Raw genomic sequence first — 27,561 nt, 5'->3', positions numbered from 1 at the left:
GCTGTGTCATGATAGGTGGGTATGGACAAGCACATTCAAACCTCCTGTAAATCACCAGTTATGGAATCCACAGAGATGCATCTCTTTCCATTACACGATTCCCTCTTGGAGGTGTTTTGTGTGATGTACATGAAGACTTAACAAATGCAGTAGCAAAAGAAAGGGTTTTCTGAACCAACTCTTGCCTCTCCATTCCTGTCATTTGCACAGTTTGAACCAGCTTTCTAAGGAGGATATTGCAATCAGCAGAACAGTGCACTCTCTTCCCTCCTGCCCTTCTCAAATGACACGTTAGATAATGGGGGAATTAAAAAGATTAAAGCTCTGAAACTTTTCTACATGTAAATACTCTCCAAAACCTAGAATCCAAGAAAGGATTGAGGCATATTTTTCTTTTCTTATTTTGTGCCTGCCAAGTGGTGTCTCTCATTAATAGATCAAGTATAAATAGCATGCACAGTTGGCTCTGGTAATTTTGAAAATATGATATACATAAATTTAACTTTATAATCTCGTGATAAGTATGACTGCATGAAAAAATAATAAATGATACACTCTCTAAGGCATCTTCAGATGATGCTGAAATATTTTATTGCTGTAGCAAGATTCGTGCCATCTATCACATGAGGAGTAAGGGGAAGATGTTTTCTCCTTCTGTGCCCTACAGAGAAGCCAAACCACTTGCAGCAGTCTTTTGGAAGGCAGCTCAGCTAATTTTTTTTGTCCACATTGGGGATTTAACACTTTCGGCTGAGTTCAGCCTGAAGAAGGTAGGGACAATTGCCAGGGACCAAATTTGGTTCACATGTCTACAACTTCTCAGAACCACCTGAGATAGAAGAGTATGAAATGTTATACCTAAAATTGAAAAAGTGTAACTCAGGGGGCTCAGTTTTTAAAAATAGAGGCTGGAAAGGAAGCGAAGGGGAAAACTGGCAGGGTAGAACAGAGGAGTAATGGGTATAGAGAAAGGATGTAGGAGATGAAAAGTTGCAGAGAAGTAAGCTAATCTTCACCCAAGCTTTCCACATTTCATGACCTTTTTTGTTCATTAGCAGAACTGAAACCCCAAACCCCATATGTGTACATTCTTAGGACTGTTCTGCTCCACAGACACTGCTGTGACTACTGTCTCCAGAGACATTCTTGGACCCATATTAAATGAGTTAGCTTGGATAATGCTGTTTAACTGGGACAGCACAAGCAGCACAGGCAACAAAACAGTGCAGACAAACATTTTCAGAGACTTTCAGGCAGGATCTGCATCTCATGCAAAGCCCAGGCAAAGATCTATGTAGCCATGACTGCCCTTCCAGTAGTTTCAAGCTACATCTAGTGAACATCAGTGGGGCTAGCCCAGGCAGTCAGCCCTTAGGTTCAGCCCTGACAGCTTTATAGAGTGGCACTTGCCTGGCACTTGAAAGTACAGTCACGCAGGTCTGTAATGGAAACTGTAATGCTCTAGACCTCTTGTCCTCATCCAGCGTGGCTGTTAAGTTAGGATCTTTTCATCCCTTCATGCTATCAACAGTATGGAGTGATATCTGGGTTAGCCGCTGCTCCCGTCTTCAAAGTTCAAACAGCCAAAATCACAGGATTCTTGAGCAGTAGGCATGGAGGAGGCAGAGATTTCCTAATGGGATAAATGAAAGAAAAATGCTGATTTGATGAACAGCTTTTGTGATGGAAAGACACACATAATGGACTGCTTCCCTACTGTGTTCATATCTACATAAAATCGCATAAACATCACGGATCTACTAGCTATCTGTATGATATTTTATTAACTATGTTTATATATATTCATAAAGTTGGGGCTGTTCAGCCTGGAGAAGAGAAGGCTGTATGGAGACCTCATAGCAGCCTTCCAGTATCTGAAGGGGGCATATATGGATGCTGGGGAGGGACTTCATCAGGGCCTGTAGCGATAGGACAATAGGTAATGGGTTTAAACTTAAACAAACTAAGTTTAGGTTAGACGTAAGGAAGAAGCTCTTCACTGTGAGGGTGGTGCGGCACTGGCACAGGCTGCCCAAAGAAGTAGTAAATGCTCCATCCCCGTCAATATTTGAGGCCAGGTTGGACAGAGCGTTGGGCAACATGCTCTAGTTTGAGGTGTCTCTGCCCACAGGAGGGGGTTTGGAACTAGACGATCTTAAGGTTCTTTCCAACCCTAACCTTTCTATGATTCTATGATTCTGTACACACTTACATGTATATATGCACACACATAGATAGATAGATAGATAGATAGATGATAGATAAGAAAATATATCTGTGCATATGTCTGTCTCATTAAAGTGGTTAGAAGCAAATAGTGGACAGATGAAGCAGCTGGCTCTTGATTAATCCAGGAAATGCACAATATTTACACGAATAAAAAATACTACACAAAACCTGCCAGAATCCTGACCTTTGTCAAATGTGTAATATCTTCAAGGTCTTATGGGATACCTGGAGGGAAGAAGAATGATGGGGAAAGCCTTCTGTTATCATTGTCTGACTGACATACTTTAATTTGCTTGTCCCCAGCAAGAACTACTCTCTATCTATTTGCCTGTCCTGGGAGGGAGCACAGATTCTTACTCTGCCTGGATCTGAACACGACTATCTCAGAGTCAAACAGCCCAGAAATTCAACCACCCATATGATCTACAAAGGGCCCAGTGAACACATCTCATCTATCTTTATAAATTTATTTGATTACACATTCCTTCACACCAAGTTCAAAGGTCAAGTTCTCCTTAATGAAAAAAACTTCCAAAATCAGGACAGATACATCTAAGAAACATATCCACAAAGTTTCTCATTGATCACTAGAATTGCACCACTAAAAAGCCATAAAGCGATGTAAATCGAGGACACAAGACTGTCTGGCCAAGCACTGGCTGTAGAATCTGCTTCTGAAAGAAATCAGGCTCAGCTGTAGTGCATTTAAAGTTAAGCTTTTTAATATATACTTTTGTCAGGGACAGTATTGGTAAATAAAGCAATCAATTTGGTTAATAAAGCAATCAATGCCCATGTAAGGGGAAGACACAGGAGAAAGGAAGAGAGAGATTCACACAACTGGTGATTCTTTCTTGGTTTTTGTTTTTTTCCTAGTATCAGGAAATAACAGGGTTGTGTCATCATGGGAAAAGCTACCTGCCTCACAGTACATATCTTAAGGCAGGATTTGTTCCTTTTTATTGCTACATATCCCCTCCATTTCTCTACTTCTAGTAGTTAAGCTTTCTGCTTCATGTTGAGCCCATCCTTATTTTGTCACCTCATAGCCATTTTGTAACATATGGTGTATTAGGTGTAGATGTGCAGCCGCTTACATAACTTAAGGCTTGCTGGAGTACAAAGACCTAAGTGTATATAACAGATGCACAAACCAACACGCAGACAAACGTGCTGTGGATGCAAAATGATGATGATACTGCTCAGAATCAAATTTATTCTGCTTCTCCTGTGGAGTACACCTGTCTTCTGCTGGCGATACGTGCGGCTCCAGCCAGCGAGGCTTCCTCATCCAAAACTAAGCTTAGAGCTTTGTTCCCTCATTAGTGCACTGTAACTCCTGCTCCCACACCTCGTTTGCACAGGGCATCTAAGTGTTCACCAAAGCATTTCATTAGCGTATTTGAGACATACCCCCAGTAGACTTGAATGCGATACACACAGATGCAAACATATAAACCTAGATGAGCAAACACAAGTATACCTTGTGGGTACACAACAGGTTTTAAACAAATTCCCAGAAAGGAGATTAAAAGTCATAACACCTTTACTTGTAAGAAAGTGAGTCATGTTTGTTACTTCCTTCTGGCAGTTAACCATCCCCTTTAAAGCATGCTGTGTTACTCATGCTATGAAAGGAGCTTCATGGTATGAGTTTTCTGCCAGATGGAGCTATTCCAGAAGTCAGATATTAGCTCCTGGCTCCTTCTCTTTCACTCTGCTTGGGTAGTGCTAAGTCGATGGAGCTAGTCACATCCAGCTGGGAGTTATTTGGGGAGCCTTCATGTGGGATAATTCTGGTATGAATCAGTTTACACTGTCTGCTTTTCCCTCCAATGCAGGTATTTGGCATGTTTAAGGTACTGCAGAACTTGGTACATGGGTTCCAGCAGTCTGCAGCAGGATTTTTAGGGGACTGAAATTTATAGAAAGCCTTAGAGTAGTAAAGAAATGAAAATATGCTATGAAGCAGATTGTCCAGGCAAGTAGATGCAAACCTCTCTTGATTATTCACTATAAAAAATAGAATATGTTTCATGAACTGGGGAGCCAAGAGAGTTTTCATGCCCTCAGGCAGCACTACAGCTTCAGGTTCCCTAGCAAGTCTCCTATAGCCCTCCCACCCCAGTACCCAGCACACTATGTGTTGGGCCTGCTCCTCTACCAGTCCCATCCTTCACTCACTGGGGTCACATCTCATGTGTTTAGGATGCTTTTACCTCTCTGAGACTGCAATAGCTGTGAAAAAAATGGTTCACAAGTTGTCAGGGAGTGGGGGAATAGAGACAGTGCAAACTCAAGAGCATGATTTCCTTGGGACTTCTTACCTGCATGAAAGCAGGGGCCTTTTTCATTGTCTGCAGTAACCACACAGACAGTGTGACAGAAGCAGGCTCTGAGGCATAGTGGGTATTTTACTAGCAAATCTTGTCTATTTAGCATCCTCAATGGCTTTGCCGCCAATAGTTTAATCACCTTAGAGAGCCATGGATCCCTCTGACAGTAAAGGATACTATCTAGAATTACCTCAGCTGCTTCTTCCTGTGGCTATATTGTCAGATATTATCAGCAAATATTTGCTTGTTATAGACTGTCATTGGGGGAAAAAACATGCCAGTCTTCTTGCCTTCCAGGTAACTAATGCTTTGTTGTTTACCCAGTAAAGACCATCTTGCTCGAATTGTTCTTTCTGTGTATATTGCTCATCCAGACAGGCTGACAAGTGACAAGCTGCACCCAAAAGCAGAAGTAATTCTGAGTATATAAAGAAGCAAAACCTTTGTATTCAAAATGGTATGAGTTTGTTTTTTCATTGTCCCCACCTGCTTCTTCCCAACTTCTATCTTATGGTTTATACAGAGGGTAGGGTGGTATGAACATTCCTGATAATGAAAAGCCTTATTGTTCCTACAAGGAAAGAAACTCTGCTGTATTAGAAAATGAGGGATTTTGGAACAGGAAAATTACATGCACTTCAATCACTATTTCCCAAGTTCAGTATAAAATTATAAAAAGATTCTAGCTAATCTTTAAGCTTCTAGTGCAATTTCACTTTGAAAACATTAAGAAATATTCTAGAGTTTTGAGAAAACGTCAGATTTCAAACACATGCATATCTCCTTTTTATTTCCTTCTTTTTTTATTGTGGTACAAAAAAAGCTGAAGATTTTATTTTATTTGGTTAAGGGTAAAGAGAAAGGTAAGAGTTCCATTCGAAATGCAGACATGACCTGACAACTTTCATGCCTCTCCTTTGAAAAGCACAGAGGGATCATAGGCTGAGACTGCCATGTAAAGTTGTAGTACAATGTTAAACACGTATTACTAAAACCCAGGATCTCCAGTAGAGTAACGTGTGTAATGACTGGTTTTAAACATAATTGTGAACCATAATAATAATAAAACATATAAGAAGTACCAGTTCTTAATTAATGCCTATTCATTTGGTAAAACTGCAGCTGCTTTCTACCTTAGGTGTATATAATTAAGTGCATCATAAAGTATGGTTACATTTGTCTAATAATGGAGTGCTGTAATGAAGCTACCATGGCTAGGTGCTATTTTACTTTTCCTATTCAAATCTAGATTTTTTTTTTCAAGCTGCAGATTAAGTAGGCTTTGTCTTAAACAAGAGAAAATTCTTTTCAGACATGAGAGAAATAAACAAGGGAGAATTTTCAGTCTTTCCAACTACCAGTATTAACATATATCATGCAGAAAAGTGCCTGAGTCTATTACACACTCTTCATCTAAACATTGACTTCATGTTAGAAAAGCATTTTCAACTGCATTCTAACCTCAAAGTCATTTGCTGAAAGACAAATTATTTTGTTTTAGTCCTTAACAACTGAGAACTAAACATTTATTTGAAACTGTTTTGTGCTGGCTTAAATACTGATGATACTTTCTCAAAAGCATGAAGCTGCTGGTTGTGCCTCTCTCCCATATAGGCTTGCCTTTCTCATGCTGTAATTCAACGCAATATATAAGCCTTTATTCCTTTTCCTATACATGGAGTCATGTAACTCAGAGTGTTTTCCTGTTGTGACTGAGAAGATGAAGAATTATAAAAGACTAACACTACAATTTAACGCTTCAGAGAAACAGTGTATATCATTACTCCTCTGTAGCCAAGCACACTAATTAATATTTATTGCACCTGTCAAACCAGTAGCCGTGGTCAATCCATTGCTGCAGCAGTTCAATGGGAGGCTGGGCACCATATTTCTCCTTGGCAGGCATGTTTAGGTCATCAACAAAGACAAAAGCCCTTTTCCCCAGTGGAGCACTGTAAACCCTCTTCGTTCTCCTACAAAATTAAACCATTAATTTTATTCATGTTAATTTTCATCTCACTTTGAAAAAGCAGAAAGAGAGAGAGCAGAGGAGAAGAAAAGAAGAGAAGAAAGAAGGAAAGGAAATCACACACTTTCAGGGGAGCCTGCCTGACATTATTATTAGAACCAGTTCTTTTGGAATCCATGACCTTTTATTTTTATCAGATGTGCCGTAAAGGTCACAGAAACATGGGGAGGACATAGTTATAAATCCACATGGAGTTTAATCAAAGGCGGCATGTTGTTCTGAAGTAAACAAGCTAATAAAACTATTCTAGTTTAAACAAAAAAAAGAAAAAAAACGGGGGGGGGGAACATCTTTGTCAAAGACTGTCAACAAAACTGTGATGAATGTGGACGTATCAATGGAATTAATTAGGCAAGAGGGATTATAATAAGCAAATTTCAGTGTTGCACCTACAGTAGGCACTTTGGCACCCTGAGTGAAATGCTTTTATTTCCAGCTCTGTGCCTCGTTCCAAAGCATGTCACAGTGCACAGTGTGCTGCTGGGGAGCCGCATTCACTTCAGCTAATTACAAGACAATGAGAACTTGAACTAAAGGCAACTACAGAGCAGATTGCTTCAGTTCTGCCAGCCTGTAACCTGATTACACCACGAACACTTGTGACACTGTGAAATAACAGCATAAATGGAAGAGAGCTGAGATACGACATCCTGCATTTCAGCAGGTAGCATATGACAACAAAATTAGAGGCCTTTCAAGAATTTTCCCCCATTTTTTTTGACCTCAGAAGTACATGGTTGGGCTGTCATCAAAAGGATACTGTGCTCCTGTGTGGCTACAAGGTAAACTAAGGACTCAAAAATAGGACTTTGGTTGTGTTTCGACTCAAGCTGGACTTGCGCTGTGTCCCTGGGAAATGTCTAACATGCCTAAGAGGAGAGATAGGCAATGCAAGGACAGGAGGCAGTGTTGAAATATAAGCTACCAAGAGTGAAAGTGGTGAAACAACCCGAAAACAGAGGAGTAAAGCATTTGCTTCTTTTGGAGAAGACGTAGAAAATATTAATGAAGCCCAGTTGTGCAAGAGTTCTTGCAAACACTGAGTCAGGTGCCAGTTCTTACAGAATGTATTATAACATGGTCAGTGAATAGGTATCTTAATGTTATAGATGCATATGAATAACATCATCCTTCGCTCTGCAAAAGACCACGGACTGGGTTTTCAATAGATTGTTCAATACTCAGAGAAATAGATAAACACTTTTAAAATCTTTGTGGCTGTCTAGATAACTCTTTGAAATAAGAACTGGCTTTCAAACCTACTAAGGTATGTTTGAAAATCACTTTAACAGTTACAGGTGTCTAAATACTTTAAGAAATACAGTACTTTATACTTAGATACTGAAGGATAGATGTACACATATTTTGTCTCTTATACTAAGGCTTGCTACTCAGATGGGTCTACATCCACCCATAAAGGAATGTTAAGGTCATAGCACACATGGCTTTTAGCACCCCAACTACTTAAGGAAACCACAGCCCCACGTTGGATGCTTAAAGTTTCTCCGTACAGTAGAAAGCAAAATAGGTTCAGAGCCAACGACTGCCAAGGCTACAGTCCAAGGACCTTATCCACAAGAAGACTGCAAATATCAGAGCAAGGTGAAATCCCCCTTTTTTAAGGAGAGTTTAGGCACCCCTCTGCTCTCATTTCTCATCAGCCCATGTAATATCTCATTGTTTGATACAAAAACAAGAATTGTGCCAACCCCAGGAAAATGCCTTCGGTAGGACAACTCCTGAGAAATAACATCAGGGGCAGGGCAGGGGCCCACGTGGAGGGGTTCCCTAAGCTCAGGTCCCCAGCTTCTAGCAGGGGAAGCACAGGCAGCCAGGGAGCCTGAGGCAGAGCAGGGCAGAGGGACTGCAAACACTGGGGGGGCTGAAATGAGCGCTAAGTGCTGGTGTCCGTGCTGTGAGTCTAACCTATATTTCCTGGCACTTTAATTTGTCCACAGGGTTTATTACGTGAGGCTGATGAAATGTATCAAGAACTACTCTGTGGGCTGAATATGGAAAGAAGCCATTTTCCCTGTGCAAATAATTATACAACTAATTCTCAGGTCTTTTGTCAGATGTCTTGCCTCTGCCTTAAACACTGTCGGATGGTTGTAGTGCCATAAAGCAGATCCAAAGTAATACTTGAAATTAATACAACTTGATTTAGATGATCATTTATTTTATAGCCCTACTTAAAATGTCAGGGAGATTTAACAGAAGATAAACTTTGTATTTGGCCCCTTATGTTATGATAATTCTAGCAGCTCAATGCCTTGTTTTGAGGGCTTAGTGTTGACAGGGTTTTTCCTTTTCTCTGACAAATGAACTGTTAGCCATCAGTTAGCTACTGATAGATAGAGATGATATATCAGACCATATTTTATATTAGAATACCACAGAAATTAGATGCAGAAAAGGCTTCCTATGTCATTCATGTCCCTACCAATATGGACCTGTTTTGTGTTTTATATTTCATAGAATCTTAGAACGGTCTAGGTTGGAAGGGTTCTTATGGATCATCTAGCTCCAACTTCCTTGCCATGACCTAAGAAATGCTGCTTTCATTTTTTCTCCTGGAGTCTATTCATTAACAGGATTTTTTTTCTTAATATGCATCTTAAACATTCATTACCTTATTATACTTCACAATGAACTGAATTCAGTGCTTCCAGCATACAGTCATAATTTTTACCTATCAGCTGGAGGTGTGCTTTACTGGCTGAAAACGTCAGAATTATCACACAGCTACTGCCTGGTAAAACATTACTCAAATCCTGTAATGTTTTCAAATCTTGAGCTATTAATAATTTAACATAATTAATTCAAAACACTTCACTCAATGTGAACCAGAGAGAGACGATGTGGAAATGATGCATATTCCATCTTTCAAGGGTGGAATTAAATATGGAAAATCAGGAAAAGATAAAGAGCTGCCAACACGTATTTGGAGTGTAATTCACCTGTTTTGAACTTGCTATAAAATTCACGTTTCTAAGACTTTCAACTAACTTCACAGGCATAAATAAAAAAAACCCTTTCCCCTATCACAAGCAAACAATTTAACATGGTTAGAGCTGTTTGTCAGGCATAAGAAGAAAAGAAACAAATTAACAAATGGAGAAGATTTCTCTACAAAGGGAAGTAACAATTAAGCAAATGAACAGACTTGTAGAAAATCATTTAAAATGCAATACATAGAGATTCCTTCCTCTTTTTGCTAAAGCTTATCAGCAAGAAATATTGTATCAGTAACGCTTTTGTTTAATTAAACCTTCTTTAAAGGAAGCTTGTTGTTGCTCTTTTCATGATGGGGTTGCTTTTGTAATTTTATTTCTTTAAATTGAGGCTGGACCCAACCTTTATTTTTCTGGTTGGAAATTCTTGCTTTTAGGAAGAACTGCAGGTGCTAAATTATGGCACAGTACATAGCAGCTGCAGACGTGCACCTGGAAAAAATTAGGCTAGTAATGAAAATTTCACCTGAAAAGTGCCAAATTGGAAGTCTCAGAGATTGAATGCTTCCATTAAGCCACGACTCAGGAACAAACCAAGTAATAAATATTCAAACTTTCTTTCTTCTTTGACCACAAAGACTTACTTCAGATGTGTTTTGCTTGATATTTGGGGAAAGAAGGGGAGAACACAGGAAGAGCATGTTCATCTCTCATCTCCATTAAATCCCTAGCCAACCTTTTCTGCCAATAGAGGTACCAATTAGTGCTAATTGTAGTAGACACTAATAGTGTAGACACCTGTCACCATCTATTGAGCTGGGACCATCAGTAAATTCACAAAGGCCACCAAAAAAAGCATCCAGAATATTAATGATCATAATTTTGGTACTGACCCAGTCTGAAATTAAACTGTTGATTCTAAGGTAAAAAGTTGAGAAATGCTTTTTGAAGGTAGAATAATCTCATAAAAGTAATGCACACACATATATATATATATATGTTTTTATTATAGAAACACAAAAAACGATACAGGACTGGTTACCATAGCAACAGTGCTTCCTGCACTGCACGGACCAACAATCCTTACTATTTTGGAGCATTACAATGGATTCACGCTTTATGAAAAGAAGCTGAGTGGCAAAACCTAAATATCCCTCTAAGCAGTAGCAGGACCTCTGTAGGGAGAGTGATGAAACCCAGCTGGTCCTGATCCCCTTTGCTGCTGATGTGTACATCACTCATACCCACATAGGCAACCTTCAGGTTCTACTATTTCATGTGTAACAATGTCATAATTTGGTATATAATCCGTCATGATGCAATGAAAGGTAACCACCTTTCATTTTGACGTAAAGCATACAGGGTCTGTCAGCTTCAGCACAACAAGGGCAGTTCAAGGGCCGAGTCTGAGCATGTTTCCAGGACACCTACCGATGTGTGATGTAAGTTGTTCCATTAAATGCTTCCTTTCCTCAAAGTGGTTGTGGAAAAGACAAAAACCCCTATGATGTGAATAATGCTAAAGCAGCCATCCAGATACAGGACGTGTGCTGCTTGGCTTGGGAATGGGAGCCAGCACATGTTGGTTTTGGGGAGCTTGTACTTCTGCAGTTATTCTGCAAGCACTCCAGGCACACTCTGCATCCACTAGTAGAGTAATAACAAGCCCATAAAACACTGAGTGATAGACATTACATGTAAGCATGATAGAGAAAAATTAAATCCATTAAAAAACCCTGCCAGGCCACGATTAGCTATTATTATTTTTTAATTCATTGTAATAAACACTGAGCGTAAGGAAAAAACTAACAAACATAAATGAGAGGGAAGTTAACAAACAGATTAATTTCCATTTTAACTTAGGCCTCTTGCCTGGAATTTATGGAAGTGGTAACTTATATAGATGAGTAAGATCTGTTCTGAAACCTTCTGGATGAAGGAGCCCTGCAGAAATACCAACAGGATGCCATTTTTAAGTGGCTTCTCTCTGGCAGTGAAGGAACTGCCTGCACTACTCAGAGTAGGTCATTTTTTCTCTATTTGCAACAGCTGGACAGCTGTGGATTCTGAAGCAGTTTCCTTGCATTGAAGGAAATGGGGGATTGGGCATTCAGAGGGCTCCTGCTAGCTCTTTCCTGCTTGAAGCTGAGCACAAAAACAGTCCACTGGAATATATTTAGATAAGCAAAGCCTTTTCCCAAAGACAGGCATGTTTCATTTTCAGTTCACAAAGTAGTTTTTGGATTTCTGCATGTTGGGAAGTCTGCCATGAAGCTTCTTTTTATATTCTAATCTCTTGTAAGGCTGCATCTTGGGGCCAGCAGCACACATCAGATCCAGCAGTGCCCAATGGGCCTAGTGATGCTAGTGAGGACAGTCTCTTTTCTTCATGCCTCTCCTGGAGGAAGCACAGGGAAGGTTTGCGTTAATCACTAGCTCTCGAGGGAGAACTTGGATCTGGAGTTTCCTTCACTCACCAGAGGGCTGTGAAGACAAGCATGGAAAAATGCTAGTTTGCTCCTTGCCTTTCAGTACAGCACTTCACATTCCCCAAGCAGGCGTGAAGTTATGTGCTTAACAGTGCAACCTGCCTATGTGCTCTGATGGAAAATGTTACTGCAAGCATATAAGTTTCCACTTAGGAGCCTCAGTGTACACCCTGAAAAGACCCTGTCTGTGAGGGAAGTTACTTTGCACAGATCTCCCTTTTTTTTTTTTTTTCAAGAATTAATTAAATGTAGTCACCAAGGAATGGTGAAAAAGCTCAGGCAAAGAACTTCAAAACAGAACCTGTAATCAAACTATGAAAATCACTCAACACACATTTGCTCCAGCAGGTAGGTAAATGCAATCTGCTCGGAGAGAGATGCAGCACAAAAAAGGCTCCATGGAAGAAGATGAAGTTTCTCCTGCAATCCCTGTAGAGCATCTTTCCCTATCTCATATTCTGGGACAGAGTATTTTGACTGACACAGAAGAAGTCACACTGCAACCCTTGCCTCCCCCTCACTGCCCTTCAGCAGAAGCTTTGGACAAGTTACAAACCGAGTACACAAAGGCAAAGAAGTACAGACCGTCCTCCCTCTCCCACAGGTTGACAGAAGGGCAGTCCAATCTTTGTTGTCAGGGGATGAAAGAAATCTCATTTTTGAGAGCACACTGTGCACTAACTGCTAGTCCCCTTATTTATTTGAATGCTTAATTCAGTACGTGACTTCAGGCATGTAGTCAGATGTCTGGTGTTCATTTTCAGTCAGTTGACAAAATGCCTGGAAGTTTGAGTCATTTGATCAAATACTCCACTGAAATAATCACTGACTGAATAACTCTGACAGATCCGGGATAGCTTCTCCTTTGGCTGATTTCTTTATAGACCAGAAAGTTGCCTTGTGCTGTATGTAGCTTAAGCACCCCTTTGATCAAGCAGTTTGGCAGTATTTGTTATGCTAAAGGTACAGTGCTCATGTAGTCACAGCCTCCTTCTGCCTCAACCCTGCCTGATAATCTTGTATGACTGTTTCCCTCCTCCTCCCTCCTTTGGGCCCATAATCTCCCTCCTCCCTGGTCTCAGCCGATGACTGTCCAGGTGGACCTGTGTTCTTTATGTTACTCTGGTACTTCTGTGCCCCCAGGAGAGCTGTGCACCTTCCTGGATCCCCTTGGTCCTCATCCATGAACATCTGCACTGGAAATGTTTGTGGGGGTTTCCCTGATGCTGTGACCACCCACAGCCTTCACTTAACAGATAGGCTGCATTTTTCAAATTGCTACCTGTGTTTCCAGTCATCTAACTTTCACAGCACCCACCTCAAAACAACAGCCACCTATACCATGTGGACCAATTTGGGTGCTTTCTCATTCCATCATTGACTTTTACTACATTAGATTATGTTGATTTGTACATAAAATGCAACATGTTTGTGCTGGGGCTTCCAATTTAGTGGCAGATGTTTAGCAATTAAAAAGTTAATAAAATACAAAAAATGACCTTTCTTACAAGAATAGTTTCTCTGTTCTTTGCTGTTACAAGTCTCTGTGATCAACTGTAAACCCTAAAATGAAGCTCTGCAACATCTGTACTAGTTTGATTTCATTCCTGGGAAGTGCTTGTACACATATACATTATAGATTTACTCTGAGTAAGTATTTCTGAAATGTTCACTCTCTCTTTATTTAAGGGGGGCAAAGTAACTCTGAAAACTATGCTACAAGTTGCACCACTATGATCCTGGCCTCTAACAAATAATCCCAAGAGATTCTGGCCAGGCATAATCAGGGAAGAAACCTCCTCTAATCCATAAAACTCTCTAAGATGGGTAGCTGCTGTTTCTCATTTAGAAAAGTACATTTATTTGATACACCTCTGGAGCACCGTATTACAAGTTCTTCAACAGCTTTTGGCTCAGAAGCAGATATAAAAAGAGAATGAAAAGCACTTATTTTCAAAATATTTAAGATTTTTTGCAGACATGCCTTGCATTATTCAGAATCTGCATGTTCTCACTCATTTCATAGCTAGTTCACTGCAACCCATTACCCAAACAGATAAACTTTTCAACTAATTTTTATGAATGAGAAAATAAAAATGTGAATAATCAAAAATTGGCATCTCTTTTTTACCATCTCTGTGTTGAACTTTCTGAGAGTCTGCTCTTGGTTGATGTCATCTACCTGGATTTGTGTAAAGCGTTCAACACTGTCCCACACAACATCCTTGTCTCTAAATTGGAGAGGCATCAATTTGATGGATGGACCACTCGGTGGATACAGAACTGGCTGGATGGCCACACACAAAGAGTTGTGGTCAATGGCTCAGTGTCCAGCTGGAGACCAGTAACGAGTGGTGTCCCTCAGGGATCGGTGTTGGGACTGGTCTTGTTTAACATCTTTGTTGCTGACATGGACAGTGGAATTGAGTGAGCCCTCAGCAAGTTTGCTGCTGACACCAAGCTATGTGGTTCGGTTGATACGCTGGAGGGAAGGAATGCCATCCAGAGGGACCTTGACACGCTTGTGAGGTGGGCTGATGCCAGCCTCAGGAAGTTTAACCATGCCAAGTTCAAGGTCCTACACCTGGGTCGGAGCAATCCCAGGCACAGCTACAGGCTGGGCAGAGAAGAGATTCAGAGCAGCCCTGCGGAGAAGGACTTGGGGGTGCTGGTTGATGAGAAAATGAACATGAGCCGGCAGTCTGAGCTCGCAGCCCAGAAAGCCAACCATATCCTGGGCTTTATCAAAAGGAATGTGACCAGCAGGTCGAAGGAGGTGATCCTGCCCCTTTATTCTGCTCTTGTGAGACCTCACTTGGAGTATTGTGTGTCATTCTGGTGTCCTCAACATAAAAAGGACATGGATCTGTTGGAACAAGTCCAGAGGAGGGCCACGAGAATGATCAGGGGACCGGAGCAGCTCCCATATGAAGATCGGCTAAGAAAGTTGTGGCTGTTCAGCCTGGAGAAGAGAAGGTTGCATGGAGACCTCATAGCAGCCTTCCAGTATCTGAAGGGGGCCTATAGGGATGCTGGGGAGGCACTGTTCATTAGGGGCTGTAGTGATAGGACAAGGGGTAATGGGTTAAAACTTAAACAGGGAAGTTTAGGTTGGATATAAGGAGGAAATTCTTTCCTGTGAGGGTGGTGAGGCACTGGAATAGGTTGCCCAGGGAGATTGTGAATGCTCCATCCCAGGCAGTGTTCAAGGCCAGGTTGGACGAGGCCTTGGGTGATATGGTTTAGAGTGAGGCTTCCCTGCCCATGGCAGGGGGGTTAGAACTTGATGATCTTAAGGTCCTTTCCAACCCTAACTATTCTATGATTCTATGATATGTATTTTACATAATTTGAAAACAGGCTTCTCCTGAGAATTTTCCTCATTTGAAAAAAAATTCCTACTTTCCTACTTCAGTGTGGGCTAAATCAGTGCAGGTAAACCAGTGCCTACCTCAGAAAGCACAAGCTTATGGTGATCTTTCCAGGTTTGAGATGATAAGTTTTGGACGTCTAGTTATTCCAGATCTTCTGCCTGGACTACCTTAATGTTCTTTTTTATGACAGAAGTTCGAAAACACAGCTTAAAGAAAAATATAAATATTAAAAAGAAATACTGTTGAGCAAGTGGTTTTATATTGACTAGCCAGAGATGAAAATGATCATGACTTGTGAACCCCTCACACATAGCCTCATGGCATTTTCTAGTCCTTTGTATTGTTGGTAGGATATATTTCTTCATTCGCTAGAGACTGTCAAGGTTTCATAATGAATTTATCAAAATCCAGTATGCATAAAAATGTATTCTTTATGTAGATAAACTATTTATGTTACATCTGAGTCAAATTCTCAGTTTTATTTGCTCAGGGAAGCTGCAATTATAGCAAGTTGTAACACCCAAAATATCACCTGTAATGTTCATAAAGAGTCATGCCTGCACTGAGCACTTTCAGCATTTTCTCCAGATTTTTTTGCATTAATTGATGAGTGATGTTGCCCCCAGATCTCATTTCTGGTTCTTGCAAATACACAGTTCAAAGTTTTGTCTAGGCTGGCTGGCAAGCAAGGCTCTCCACATTGAAAGGTGCAGAATACGGTGTGAGCTCCCTTTTATCATGCCAATTAATGTTTGACTTGTTTGTCTGCCATGTGATGAATTAAAAATGCATGATGCTGGAGAGCTAACTATTTTCTAGATATAATCCCTGGATGCTGCCATTCTTCCAGTTGATCTTTTTGCCCTCCATGTCTTGGCTAGTACCATATACAGCCTACTGCTCAGATCTTTCCCTAACAGATGGCTCACTTTACTAGTTGGGACCCAATATGGTGATTCCCTTTAATATGTTTTAAATTGAAGAATATCCAGGGACAGGCAGCTGATCCATTCTCCTAAAGCAAAACCGACTAAGAAGATAAAAGTTAAGTAGATGTGCTTTCCAGACTATGTGCTGTTCTATATACCCCATAAATCAGAATATTTGTCAACGTCAGTTAAAATACATTTTCCCCTGTAATAAACATCACATGGAGAAACAAATCAGCTTTCATTTATCCTGTCAGAAATGGAAAGAGATCATTTCATATTATTTTGTGGATAATCTCTGTGGAGTAAACTAAACACAATTACATATTTGATTTTAATTAAAACTCTGGGTACCTTTTCAGTTTCGTTAGGAAGATGTCCTGGGTATGATTATCTGAGGTCTGTGCTGAGAAGTTAATTTGACGTACAACATATTTTTCATGAAGTAACTGTCGCAGGAAGTTGTTTGTAATAGCTATCTTTCCCAGGCCCGTGGGGGCAACAAAAAGTAATGGCTTATCCTGAAGCAGCAACTTCTCCGGTATGCAGTACATCTGCAAAACAGTCCCAGTGGTGCTCACAGTAATGTCATTAAGCTGGGAGAATAAAAGAAAGAACCAAAAGATGCAGATAAAGGTATTTCATTACCCGCCGTACACAGAACAACAATAGAATTCAGTCATAAAATAGTTTTGGGTCACAATAAAAGCAAAAACCACAAAAAATACCTGGGAATGACAAAGGAGTTACAGTTTATGAGCAGTGGGCTGGGTGGAATTGCCAAGTTGGAGACTTGAGCACAAAAGAGCACTAAGAAATCCTGTTTGGTACTGAGGGAGGGAGGCTATTATACTCAAAGCTGGTAATGAGAATGCAGTGTCGTTAACTGTTTTCTTTTACAATATTTGACACCAGGATGGCTTAATGCTATGTTGTTTTCTCTTCAAGCTACAGTTTTCCTTTGCGAGAGCGTGAGAGCAGAATTCTAATTCAAGTATATACTGGGGAAAAGGGCCTCACTGCTCTGCTTTGTCTTTTCCAATCTCTTACACTTTAACTAGAAGGTCATTTCATTTATTACACACAGAAAAGGGCAGGAGCCAGGCTTAAAGCTTGGTATGTACTCTTATATTGAACTGGCACTTATTTTGTTCTCCCTTATCTGGGTTAGCCTCCTGCCCTCATCACTGTTCTAGGTGCATGCATCTGGCTAGAGAGAGGTCAAAAAACCCCACTGCATGCACTCCTCCTTCGGACCCTTCCAAAGGAGTTACCTTAACTTGGGGTACTAGCAGCAGAATTGTTCTGCTGCTCCATGGGGTATTTTCTAACCTCAGCAGCTATTCCTCTGCATGAGAAAGCTACAAGGAATGTGTGCTTGATGCAGCAGGTTCACAAAGCAATTTCATCTATTCACAGCTGGCTTATTAAGAGAATCTAGCAAATGGCAGTATCATTGAAGCATTACGTCTCCTGCCCTTTTTCTTTTGAACATAACTTTGAAAATGTAACCAATATAAGCTGATAGAAACCAATTGCTGGGGTTGATAGCTTGTCAGTTATGTTTCCTGAAAACGAGAAGCTATTCATACTACCCTCTACTGGAGTCCAAACTGCACTTTGAGTAACCATGGCTGTGAGTACCTCACTTTCCATTGCTGTTGAGGGCTGCATGCAGTGCCATAGCTACACTGCCTGCCTGAGTGTATGGGCTGGTGGCTTTCCTCACAGCTCAGCCTGGCCACAGCACAGCTACCAAAACTGCGAGCAGCCAGTGTGGGCTGCCAATGTAGGTCAAGGTGTGGAAGTGCAGGGGACCGAAGAAAGAAAACTTTCATGTAATGCTATATTTTTCATATGAGCTTTTGCTTTGGTTGAGGGTGAACCACTCAGGCCTCCTCTGTTGTTTGTCCTGACAATGCATTTGCACCACGCTTGGCTATATTGCATGCAGCAACATTTTGCTACTCAGCACGCAGACACACAGGTAAAGCTAACCTACCTCCTGCAAGAGCCTATGATATGAACTGACAAAGCAGGTAAAAGCTGGGAGGGAAGGTCAGAGAGGTGATGTGGTGTTCCAAGGTCAAATATCAGCTCTGGGAAAAAAAAGTTAAGAGTTCCTGACTGCCTGTGACTCACTCCAGGGTCCCTTCCAGTAGAATGTTGTGGTGAACAGCAGAGGTGGATAAGACATACTATCCTCTGGTGATGATGTCTATAACATTTATAGAGAGTCATGGACAAATATACATCAGTGCATAGGGATCCAACAACATCCTTTTTATTTTACCAAGAAGCCGTTGAAGCCTTTTGAAGCTGCAGATTAAGGGGTAAGCAGTAGGCCAGTGCTTCTGCAATAGAATAAGGCCACTCTTCTGCGATTCCTACACATTTTTGTAAAAACTGAATTAGTTCTGTTTGGAGTGTGTTCAAAAGTACTGTCTCTCCAATCAGCCTCCTCCCCGACCAGAAGCCTGCCCTGGGCCTGGCAGTACATTATGGGTGGGCTGGAATTGGGTATCCCTGCAGTTAGGCAAACATTGTGAGTATTGCCTCATCCCTGCACAAATCGTATTTCAGTGGCCCTTGTTGTGCTCTCTAGATGCAAAGATAGAGGCTGTCATAGAAAAGGGGAAAGAGAAGAATTGTGGAAGAATAGAGAACTCCAAAGACTATTTAATTACCACAGATGTTTTGTGACTCCAGAGATGTGCACTGGGTGTATGAAATTAAGCTGCAAATTAGTCATGATTTGACCTGTACAATATTGGTAGCTGTCCCTACAGATTGGTTTCACTCCAGCCCAAATTCCTAGCCTGAAAGGTTAAATATATAATACTCCATATGGTCAATACTCCATTTTTCCTGCTATCAACAGTAGAAAGAAGGTGAACATACAGCTAATTAAAATACATTTGTTGAAAAGGTCATGCAGTAAACTGCAGTTCAGCTGAATAGAAGGATTACAAACCTATTCACCCAATCTGGTGACAAACATACTGAAAATGGAGCCCAAGACACAATTAATCCATTTCGCTATCACAGAATGGGAAATGACTGAAACTTACCAGTATTCAGGTTCTGAAAAAAATACCAATCCTTAGTGTTCCTAACATGCTCTGGTACAGTGGTAATAGGCTATGTCCACGTTATTCACAAGGGGTTTAAGGAGTCAGCTGCTTCAATTCTATTCAAATGCAGTTTGAGCATCTCATTCATGTTCCTGTAAAAACACTGGTTTGCTTTACAGAAGTAATTTGTACAGTGCAGTCACATATTAATGACTACTACCTCCTGGCAAATAACTAAGCAATTAAAAAGTATGCTCAGTTTGAAACCACTGATCATCTCCTTTTTCCTGGGAGAAAACTTACAACAAACAGAGTTGTGTGTGCCTACATCTAAATGTTCTGCTATGGAGTCTGATCTCATTTCAGGAATCTGATATTTGACTTTATCAAAGACGGCAACTGTTCTATGTTTAGATTTCACCAGCACCCAGAGGAATCTGAAGGTACCTCCTCTGCATGAATACATAAAAAAGAAGTTGTGAATATTGCGCTTTTCATGCTATTCACTGTTCTGAGTCAGACACTTCCATGACACCATAGGCCTGAGAAGATTTTTATGCCAAGGATAGTTAAACAGTAAAAAGATTAAATTCATCAGCCTCTCATATTATCTAGAAGAGGTTTCGAAAACTGCATAATCGTGCTCTTTGTGATCATTATTTATCCTGGGGCTCTCTGTTGAAGTGCCAGATCCCCATCCTAGCCAAATTTTAACACTGGGGCTTCTGCAGGAGCTAAAGGAACTAAGCAGCTCACAGAGCCTGTATGTGTGCGTGACGTATAAGGTGATGTTGTAGGATTGTATAGAGTCATAGAATAGTTAGGGTTGGAAAAGACCTCAAGATCATCTAGTTCCAACCCCCCTGCCATGGGCAGGGACACCTCACACTAAAGCATGCTACACAAGGCTTCGTCCAACCTGGCCTTGAACACTGCCTGGGATGGAGCATTCACAATCTCCCTGGGCAACCTATTCCAGTGCCTCACCACCTTAACAGGAAAGAATTTCCTCCTTATATCCAATCTAAACTTCCCCTGTTTAAGTTTTAACCCATTACCCCTTGTCCTATCACTACAGCCCCTAATGAACAGTCCATCCCCAGCATTCCTATGACCCATGCATTCCTGAATAGTCAGCAGAGTGCCAAGGAAAAAGATGAACTGTTGCCATCTGTGCTAGAGCAAAGACTTGTGCTTGTATGAGAATGCAGAACATCAGCTGAAAAGGGAGTGAGAACATAGTACCTACTTGATTGTATTCAAAGGTAAAAATGCCAATAAACAGGCAGCAATTAGTTAGCCACAGGTACAGGGCTTGATGAAAATGAAAGGCAGCCCAAAGCAAAATCTGTTTATAGTTTTTCAGGTTGAATTATAAATACTAACAGATTATGGAGTTTCAGAACACCCAGAACATTTCATGAAAAGACGGATGGTCAAAGACCAAGACTAAAAGTTAGGTTAAAAGTAAAATGGTGGATCCCAAAGTGAACTCTTAGCTGCCTCCTTCTGATGAGATTCCAGATCCCTCATGCGACCTAAAAGGTTGCTGTCATGGGTGACGATATCATCATGCAGAGGAAGATTGTGCAAAGTTTCACCTAGCTATTCCCAGAATTTGAAGCAGCCTTGAGAAAGAAGGCCAGTTGGCATGGACTACAGTGCTTCTGCACTGCAGTAGGTAAACAGTAGATCCAGATCCAACATGAACAGTAGACACTCAGATGTCCTGTGCAATATCTACACCCATGAGTGCATGACACACGGCACCATTTCTCCGACTGACAGGGCATTCAGCCTAGTATCCAATGGCACCAGGAAACCATGTGTCACACACGCAGTCTCATATGCAACATGGGCTGAGTAATAACTAATTGACACATGCACCTAATGACAGTAAGTCTTAAGTCCTGTACCTCAGGCAAAAGTCACCATCAGAACTCTCTTGAAGACTGACATCTGTACTCTTCCTTTCTTCCCAAGGCCTGAGCAGGATCTCAGATGACTCTTCAAAGGAAATGTCTCCTGTGCTTCTGATCTCTGCCTGGGAATGGGTTGCCCAGCTCTTTCAAAACAGGTGGAAGTTGATAGGCTTCAAACAGTCTTTAGGCAGTTTCAGAGTCAAATAAAATAATTAACTGAACTAATAATAGAGTAAAAGGAAAAATTCTGCAAGCAATACATCTAAACGCTAGTTTCTTCCTTGGATTATCTACTCTCTGACAGAATATGAGTTCTGACTGGAGATTTCTGAGACCACAGCTGGGACTTATTATTCCTTCCTTCTCTTTCTCAGAGTCTTCAGTGTCTAATAAGGATTAAGATCACGCTGCAGGCTTTCTCTTAGTGGGCATCCTAATTAAAGTCGTACTCCTTTACACAGCTGTTTATTTTAATCAAACTTGTGGAATTTAATATATTTAAAGACTGCCATTCCACTTTCAAATCTGGTTGAAACTAAATATATTTAAAGAGAACCTGTAGGTAAAACAAACATATACTACATGTACATCAGTCTTACTTCCTTAAGAAACTAGGCAAAAATCTGCATTGTTTATGAGGCTGAGGTACTTCCAGAGATAGTTTGCGGCAAAGGGGAGTTTTCAAAGGTATCTTTTGGAATCAGATGCTCAAGTTTGATTAAGTCCCACCAGAAGATCTATATCTGGGAGATTCTTCTTCATTAAAAACAAAACAAAACAAGACTAACAAGCACTCCAGAGAAAAGGACTCATTTGTTTTCTTACCATGTTGAATAGAAATCCTCTTCTTTCGACCCACATGACCCTGCATAATGTTAGCTGTACTAATTGTAAACAAAAGTCACACTGTCAAAATAAAAGGGAGACGAATTAGCAACAATAGAGTTCATTAAAGCTTGTTAATCTTAAAGAGGATGGGTGCGATGTAATTGGAAGAAAGGCTAAGAGCTATGTGGGTAAAATATTTCAAGGGAATACATTTCACTTCAAATGACAAAATATAATTAAAAGTGAGCAGTTAAATCAACTGTCAAAAGCACAGTCACAGCTGCCTTTTTCCCTCCCCCTTTAAATTTTGAATACAGTGATATTCTGTGGCCTGCTTTCCTAGCTTGTTTGACCTACTATGTCCTGCTCTGGTTTTAGCTGCAGGCTCCATCGGGCTGGTTCGCTTTGCTCAGAGGGAATCTGTACCCCTCATATATTTTCCTCTTTTTTTCCTCCTTTACATCCCTTCCCTCTTACTTAGCTGCCAGGTCATCTTTACAACAGCTTTCTTTTTTCTGACCTCCACTTTACTTCCTTAGCGAAACTCATACTCATTTTGACAACCTGCCACAAAATCTACTGTTAACAAGTGATTCTCTCCTGTCTGTAAACCAGATGTCCAGGGACCTGAAGTCTTCTGCTTCAGTTCCTGAAAGATTCCTCTGTCAGATGTCTCAGCTTCTTCTTCGGGAATCTGCCTATTTTCACTCTGCCCTACAGACCTCATCTTCTTCACAACTTCACAATCATAATATTTATAGGATCATAGAATCATAAAAAGGTTAGGGTTGGAAAGGACCTTAAGATCATCTAGTTCCAACCCCTCTGCCATGGACAGGGACACCTCACACTAAATTATGTCACCCAAGGCTGTGTCCAACCTGGCCTTGACCACTGCCAGAGATGGAGCATTTACTACTTCTTTGGTCAAATTGTTCCAGTGCCTCACCACCCTCACAGTAAATATTTTATCAACCCTTCCTATATGAGATGCCTGAACTTCTGTTAACAGTGCTTTTTGTAGTTTGAATATCTTTTCCACTGGCCACAGAAGTCTTGTGGTTACAGTTCAGGTCCTCTCAGCCAGCGCAGTGATCCATCCTCTGGAGAACCTCTGCTGCTATCACTGCAGTGCCAGATTTGACCTGTCAGCCTGTATGTAAGGAAACCTGGGAAGTGTAAGCTTAACACTGCAACATCTTCACCCACAGCATACACTCACCGAGAGGCTTTTGCTTGTCTCCCTTTGCATTATTGCATGCTATCTCATCTCTCAACTTAGAATGCAGCTGCTTCTGGTACTGCCTACCTCAGCTAGAAGACAGTCACTTCCTTGAATCACCAGCTTTTATGTATAAGCTATCTAAACAGCACACATACACTCAAGGTGTCTCTTTCTTCAAATATAAGTACCTCTATTACTTTCACAGTCAAAACAGGTGCTTTCCAGGGAGGATAGACAAGACTAAATAGCAGCATACGGTGATTTTCCCACCATATCATTACTTCTAAGTGCTCACAGTCATACTTCTGAGATCTGGTTTGTAAGCAGAAGACTGGGTGCTTAAACACACATACCTGCATTTATCTGAACATACACACAGAGAGTTGTGAGTGACTATTGCTAGGGCCCTGAGGGCACTCCCAGCACCCACTGACCTTGTCTGAACCCCTGGTGTTTCCCCTACCATGCCCAGGTCCCAGGACCCAATTACAGCCCCCAGCAGTTTTGAGCACAGCTGGACATGAAATTATCTGGAATGAGGAAATGAGAAATGATAGGGAAAATGCCTTTTCCATGAAAAAGGCAAAAGGAAAAAGACTAAAGAATTTATGACAAATATTTCAGTCATGGGTTTATATGCTTGTATCCTCCCACGCTCCTCTTACTTATTAGTAATAACTCAGCAACAACTTCTGACTTTAGGAGTGGAGAGTTGTCTGATTATGTGCATATAAAATGTCTAGCACCCTGTGCTATATAAATAATTCATAATGTTCCTAATGACATGACAATACTACTCACAATTTTCACAATTGTAATTTTCATCCTAGTGAAATAGACAGCTAGAAGCCTCATGTGTACTAAATAAAAAACACCTTAAAAAAAAAAGTATAAACAGAAACCAAAAGAAGCAAAAGTATCCTTCTTTCTAACATATATGAATCTCTAACCCATGAGCCGTAAGCACTTGTGTTTCAGGCTCAGGGTTAGAGTGTGAAATGAGTGGGACCAAAACTCTGCCTAAACCTGAAAAGTTCAGGGGTCCCCACAAGTTGCCTGTTCAATTTACAGGGGAGAAATAGTGTACCTGCTGAGGTAAAACCTTTAGTTCAGTGATATTTATACTGTCAGGATAGGCCATCTTACAGGTGAATTATGTATAATAGCAGTAACAAAGATTATTACTGCAGGTTAATTGCATAACTACAAGTGTATACAGTTGTTTAAATAACACTGCTGTGAACACAGATATGCTTGCCCTCTATCTCTATATTTTAATATGCTTTCTTGCAGCATGAATTTTGATTAATGAATTTCTAGGCGAATAGATTGCAATACTGTGATTAAATGTAACACATTAAAACGTCTGATGGCATCTCTGTATTTGAAAGGAGTTAGGGTGATTCTTTAGTCTTTGCATGTGTGAGGGTTTCTAAAACACATTTTAGCAACTACATATGTGAAAGTTTCAGACAATTGAATGAGGTTTCTTGCAAACAACCGTTATTGTTAAAATATGTATACAAGTAACAGGGAAGAAACTGTAGCATCCTTTAAGAGTTATTGTACTGTAACTTTTGGCATGGCTACTTTCTATCTTTGGGGACTCAATACATATTTTTTTTATTTTTCTTTTAAGTCATATCTTGGTTTATTAAAACAAACCCACCTTATAGCGCCAGTTCAACAAAGTGCTTGAGTAGCACATAGTCTCCACTACTGTCATATACATAAAGGTTTTGTATGTGCTTTTTTTCTCATAAGAACAGAGTTTAGGATAATTGCTAGCACACTGAGAAAATACCTTGTGTTAAGAGGCTCATTATTAAGTCTGCCAACAAATCTAACTTAGTCACAATTAAAAATGGAACTATTGACTATAAATAATACATGAAGAATTCATTTTTTTTAAGTACTTAATATTTTCATAAAGAAAAGAGTTTAATTTTGCCTGAAATGTTGATGTTTTCTTTGCACCACTATTTTAATGAAAAGATTATAATTCACCCTATTTTGTGATTAAAAGTATGTAAAAGAAACATGGACATCCTGACTTTTTAATGCTTTTTCTTTCTGTCTGATTGCAAGAACACAAATAATATTATTGCTTTGGCTTTTTGTTTTGCTTGTGTTTTATTTTGGTGCACATGAGCGACACCAAAACAAGGATACAGACTGAAGACTAAAGAAGAAATTATTCTGTTTTCAAAAGATTCATATTTCAAAGGTGATGTTCTATATTGCAAGTACAGCTGATGGAGTATATTCTCCTTAAATATTGCATTCTAGTCCTAAAAGTCAAAAAGGTGTAACCCCTCTGCAAGATATTGATGAAAAACTCCACTAAATTGTTTATGCCACCTTCAATTCCCTGAACAGTGGCCCTTTAATATTTTCTTCTAATAGGAATCATAGATCCAGGCTGCAGCATACTAATGAGTCTAAGCCTACCAATTACATTTTGCTCTCCATTTCAGATTAAATGACTGTCTGTCTACGCACTCCTGCAGCCCACCCGTTCCCCACACCACGGTGTCCTGGTTTTCAAAAATAGAAATAATAACAATAATAATGTACTGTATCTTTCCAGTTAGCTACAACTCTATATGCTTTGTTAGGCTAATGATAAAGAAAATGCCTGAATCTCAATGTGTTGGTAGCTGCTTCATGAGGATAATCAACTTGCCATGCATCCCTGATGCTTTGCACAGCAGAACAGAGAGATAGGCTTCCAGGATTCAGAAACAGCAAAGTGCACATAGAATAGAAAAATAACCCACAAATGAAACAGCAGACGAAATGTGATGGGTAAAACCAGTAGAAGTGCTTGGAATTTTCCACTTCATTCTTTTCCTCTGGAAAAGACTTTTTTTTCCCCATGAAGTACACTTTCCATTATTTTCCTCTTGAAAAAGGGCCCTTCCAGCTTTCTGGCACTCCCTTTTCCCCACAGCCCTCGTCCAGAAGATAACTGGGATAGCTGCTCTCTGTATTCCATTCACCCTAGCTACCAGGCAGCAGTGGTTTGGGAATGCACAGCTTCCAGCAAAACATGGGAAGGTTGCCCTCAGTCTCTCTGCTTGCCTGATAGATTCAGGTGGACACCTAACCATACAAAATCATGAATTTACCTTTGAGCTTACACCCCATACATCTGCAAAAGCCAGGAGGTTAAAACAGACCCATGCCTCTCCTGGTCTGCCCTCCTCTTCTGTATGTCTCCCATCCACCTTTGCCATCAACACTGAACTTGGTATTTTATTAGTTGTGACAAAAGCATAACTACACACACTTGGAACTTCTGAAATAATGACACAGGCTTTGCTGTCAATAAAAAAATGACTCCTAGCCCAAGTCCTAGCCTCTTGTGTTTCACAACAGATAAGGAAGTAAGAGAAGAACAGTAAGGCTGCAACTATAAGATGCTTTTATGAGATCTAGAGGTTGGATTTGTGTAGAGTAACTGTAAGAAATACTTGACGGAAAATTGTCAGAGATGGTTATAATACTCCAGAACTTGAAATTCACATGCATCCAGGAGTACCATAGGCAGGGTTAGGGCAGGACTGCAAATAGACAGGTTGCCTAAGATTAGAGGCAAGCAAAGGCCACTCAACATGCTTGTCTTTACACACACTGCTTTCTTCAGATAACTTCAGTCCCTGGTTTCCAGGAAGTGGAAAGCATGCTTCCAAGTGATATTTCTCATGGCTCTTGGCCATACATAGTAGCCTAGTTATTTCTCTCCATACTGGGAAGATGTTTTGTGCCAAGGGGATGAGTATTTAGTCCTACGGATTTAGTTCAATCTTGCCTGGGCCTGCAATTTTACAGTATGCATAGCAGTTGGGGGGCACCTATCTTCATAGAGAAGAGAGTACCTATCACCCTGTGATGTCTCCCAACACTCACCTTACATGTGGTAACAGGAGTCTAGTTTTACGTTTGTGGCTTTAACTTTGGTCTGTGGGTAGTTGAGGTTTGCATTGACGTTTTGCTGATGGACATCCTGTGTGTCTTGGGACAGGGGAAACACAATGAACAAAGAAATATTCCCACTGCTTGGTAAGACCTGTATCTATTGCTGTGAATAACAGCACGAGACTGGGACCTTTCTGGAAACTTCTCCTTGCCTCTAAGTGCCCTGGCCTCCATTGTCCTTGTTCCAGCTG

This window comes from Neopsephotus bourkii, unplaced genomic scaffold, assembly GCF_033783945.1.
Source record: "Neopsephotus bourkii isolate Nb327-2 ecotype Australia unplaced genomic scaffold, CSIRO-AGI_Nbou_v1 NB_107, whole genome shotgun sequence".
In the NCBI taxonomy this organism is placed as follows: Eukaryota; Metazoa; Chordata; class Aves; order Psittaciformes; family Psittacidae; genus Neopsephotus; species Neopsephotus bourkii.
Note: the sequence above shows the minus strand (reverse complement) of the source record.